Source organism: Diaphorina citri, unplaced genomic scaffold, assembly GCF_000475195.1.
Source record: "Diaphorina citri unplaced genomic scaffold, Diaci psyllid genome assembly version 1.1 scaffold440, whole genome shotgun sequence".
Taxonomy (NCBI): Eukaryota; Metazoa; Arthropoda; class Insecta; order Hemiptera; family Psyllidae; genus Diaphorina; species Diaphorina citri.
This window is the reverse complement of record NW_007377875.1, coordinates 114,613-119,362: the sequence shown is the minus strand read 5'-3', so window position 1 is coordinate 119,362 and position 4,750 is coordinate 114,613.

The following is a 4,750-nucleotide window of genomic DNA, read 5'->3' as shown; positions in this document are numbered from 1 at the left end:
AAAAAAAATGCTTTTAAGTTTATAAATAATAAATAAAAAAACCTTTGTGTAATAAAAATATGTATATGCATATCAAAAATAAGGATTATTTTTTATGTTAAATAAATTTTATTATTTTCAATAGGTATTATTTTCTTTCTTTTCCGACATTATTTTTTATCTTGCCCCAATTTACTTAGACATAAAACACAATATCTATAGTTTAATATGTGTAAGCTTTGGTTATTGTTTGAAGTCAAAAATCCACAACCATTCACAATATCCACAATATAAAAAGTAGATACCTACTTTGGCATCTACTTTGGCTTCAGGTATCTACTTTGGCTTCAAAGGACGACCAAGTTTACTTGCGTGTAGTTCTATAATTTCTTATAAGGATTTCAGTTTTGTTTATTTTGAGTACTTATACAAATATATCTATCATATTGCTATGTTACGTATATATTTGCCTCATTAAGTATAAGATTTTTTTCAATGGAACAAGATTTGTCACATAAGTACAGCTATTGAAAAAATATACTAATTATAGCGAGGTCTGAATACTCCATGGTGAAATAGGTACATAGGTACACTTACATATTTATGTAGAAAGCTTTCAGATCTTGCTCTATTAGGTAAGATACGAACTGTTCTGTAACAATAAAACATTCCCTCCTCATGTAAATCAGGTTTTATATAGCTCTAGTGGTTGCCAAATTTTTGATCTGCAATGTCAGTATGGGCTTTTATTTACAGATTTTTTTTTTAATAAATACCTTTTGAAAAGTTGGTAACCACTGGATCTCGAGTTTTCAAATAGTTCACACATGAATTCTATTACACAAGTATTAGTAAGATTATACTACTTATTATTAAATTGTAATAATAAAATAATTGTATTAACTTATTGAAAATAAATTCTAAGTTTTACTTACCTAAAATGTTGGTCCTTTCTTCTTTTTCTTCATTTTACCCTTGCAGAATGGTGTGGCGATTTGTGGGGAAGCACCTAGTTCCATGAACTGAATCTCACTGAACCTAGCAACTTCTTAATGGTGCATTGGCAGCATTGGTGCAACTCCCCTATGTGAAGGGATTTTACTAGTTTTTTATATATATATATGTGGGGAAGCACCTAGTTCCATGAACTGAATCTCACTGAACCTAGCAACTTCTTAATGGTGCATTGGCAGCATTGGTGCAACTCCCCTGTGTGAAGAGATTTTACTAGTTTTTTTTTTACTTTCTATTACCCTTACGTATAGGGAACCTATACAAGGTAATGAGAAAGTATTGTTATATACATTATACATATAAACCTATACTCTACCTACTCTTTTTTTTCTACTGTCATCAAGTCAATGTCTCTATAGTCCCTGCTGGATTGACTTGTTTGAGGTATCTATATAACGTGTGTCTGTCTTGGTACGAGATCAGTTCAAGGAAGATGAAGCTGTGTGAGTTCTGTGGAAAGCTAATGGAGGTGTCAAATCTGAGTTGACATCACAAGCTTTGTTCTATGAAGCCTCCCTCTGATGAAACTGTGAGTAAATTCACTTGCAATGAATGTGGGAAATCTTTTTCAAGAAAGGACAACCTCAAAAGACAATCCAATTCTTGTCAAAGTGTATCCTTGAAGACAAACAAACAACCCAGTATTTTCTCTGGCTGCTCTGTCCTGTTTTCCACTCAAATTGATTTGATAGACCATAATGGTTGGAATGCATCAGTCGTCTTCTATTCAGCTTCAGACCTGCAGAGAAAAATGAAAACATTGTTATTGCATTAGGAAACACATAACATGACAAATTATAAAATCTGATTACTATCCTATTCTCTATCCTGCTATCCTAATTACTATCCTAGTAACCTACTAGGATAGTAGGATTACTATCCTACTATCCTAAAGAACCCTGGCCTGAATCAGAGTGACAAATGGTGAACTCTTTTTTCCATGTATTGAGCAAAATGTGAGGAGTGAGGGAGTGCAGAGTCGTTCGTGGAATGGTGTCCCTATCTTATCAACAATAACAGTGAAGATTGATTTTCAAAAATAACTTCTTTAAGTCGTCAATTTACCTACCTCTCACAAGTTGAGCATTCCTACACAGGACAGACAGGGATGCTGTCCCTGCTTTTTGGATCGAACTCCAGATGACCATTGTAATTTACCCGAACAAGTAGGAAAATGTACTGTAAAAACCCTTTTTATTATCAATAATTTGTAATTTTACACAACCATACAACCATTCCAATAAAAAGAACTTCACTTGACCTAATCAAACAATAGACAATAGGGATGTTGCGATATATCGAAAACCGATATATATCGATATATTTTTCGTCGATATATCGATATATTACTAGGTAAGTTGAAATGACAAACGTATACTTCTTCACTATTTTTAGTGAAGAAGTATCACTTCAAAATAGTGAATATTATCACTTCAAAATAGTGAAGAAGTATACGTTTGTCATTTCAACTTACCTAGTCAAGATGGACCTTCACAAAGTTACAGAATCTTCAATCTATCATATCGATATATATCGATATATTTTTTTGGCGATATATCGTCGATATATCGACAATTATCCGGCGATATATCGGTCACCCGTCCCAGTTTTATCCACGCTGGACGTTTCTCAACTTCAAATACTTCAATGACAATTCCGTGCAAATTTAAATTTTACACATTTTTTTTTTTTTTTTTGGCGCTCCGACACTGAAAAAAATCAACACATACGCCCTCTCGTGTTTTTCTCATGCCATTAACATTATTTGTGGATTTTGTGGCGCAACATTTTTGAAATGAAAGAAATTCGATTAAAAATTTGAACTTTCATATTATTGTCTTGACGTGGTTGGAGTAGCGGAAGGGCATCCGCAGCCGCACTCCGTAAAAATAAACTCGCCAAAACCAAGTTGGTTCATCCTGACGAAAAAACACCAATGGTGTAGATAGGTGGACCGACTAAAAACGCCAACATGGGAAAAGGCGAAGTACCTAGATGATGAATATGTTATTTACCTATATATACTTTCATTATTTTATAAAAGTACCTAGATGATAATGATGATGATGTTAATTACCTATTACTTTCCTTATTTTATAAAATGAGGAGGAAAGTATTGTGATCGACAAATTTTTCGACCTTCGTTTTTTGACGGATGTGGACGTTTTATGGTCCAATTGCCCCAAAAAAAAGGGTTTCGGCCAAAGGTCCGGGTGTGTGTGTATTTTATTTTTATTTTTTGTGATAGAGTAAGTTAAGTGAGTGATTTTCTTTTATTTTTGTTTTTTATAAATATAAAAATCCCCATTTTACCTGCCTAAATAATTTGTTTATTTCAAGCAACTCTAGGGTCTAAAAGTACTTCAGACCTGCAGAGAAAAATGAAAACATTGTTATTGCATTAGGAAACACATAACATGACAAATTATAAAATCTGATTACTATCCTAATCATTCAAAAAGTTGAAGAACCCTGGCCTGAATCAGAGTGACAAACGGTGAACTCTTTTTTCCATGTATTGAGCAAAATGTGAGGAGTAAGGGAGTGCAGAGTCGTTCGTGGAATGGGGTCCATATCTTATCATTCTTATCAACAATAACAGTGAAGTTTGATTTTCAAAAATAACTTCTTCAAGTCGTCAATTTACTTACCTCTCACAAGTTGAGCATTCCTACACAGAATAGACAGGGATGCTGTCCCTGCTTTCTGGATCGAACTCCAGATGACCATTGTAATTTACCCGAACAAGTAGGAAAATGTACTGTAAAAACCCTTTTTATTATCAGTAATTTGTAATTTTACACAAGCATTCCAATAAAAAAAAAAGAACTTCACTTGACCTAATCAAAATTTTATCCGATATATCGATATCGATATATTTGAGGGGCCGATATATCGATATATCGATTTATCGATATATTTGCAACTCATTTACATCCCTATCAAACAATTTTTTCTTTTTGATCATTCAAAAATGGTAGAAAAAATCCGCCTGTATTGAGAAAGATTCAAATAAGGGAAAAGGGATATTTTGAGTCGTGGGAAATTTTCATAATTAAAATCCCTCGTACTTTCGCGCCGAGGTCTTTACATACGATGCACTATCTGGAAATCGTGATTTCACTAGTTGTACGCGCTTTACGTCCGTACAGGATAGGTACCTACCTTACCTACTTTGAATACCTACCGGAGTTCCAGAGTACAATTAAAATCCCTCGTACTTTCGCGCCGAGGTCTTTACATACGATGCACTATCTGGAAATCGTGATTTCACTAGTTGTACGCGCTTTATATACGTCTGTACAGGATAGGTACCTTACCTACTTTGAATACCTACCGGAGTTCCAGAGTAGGTAATTCTTGTTATACCTACGACAGTTCAACCCTATGGTACCTTTCTTCAATATACTGTAGAAACTGAACAAAACAAAAAAGTCTTCAAAGAATAAATAATTAAAAATCATCAGCAATTAAAGTTCGTATGAGGGAAACGTGTTCTCAAAATTCACAAAAATCGGACTAACCATTCGAGTGTTAACTACCTACATACTGCAAATACAAACAAACTATAAAAATAATGGAGGATTAGAGGATAATTTTACCAATTGCTAGCCTAGTCCCTAGTTAGCTTGAAGGGAAGCGCGTCTTCCTTGTAAGCGCTAGGTCATGGGTTCGATTCCCGCCCGGGGCGAGTTCATCCTCAACAGACATAGTTTGTCTTCAGAACTGCTGGCTTTCTTCTATCCTGTCTTCCTTC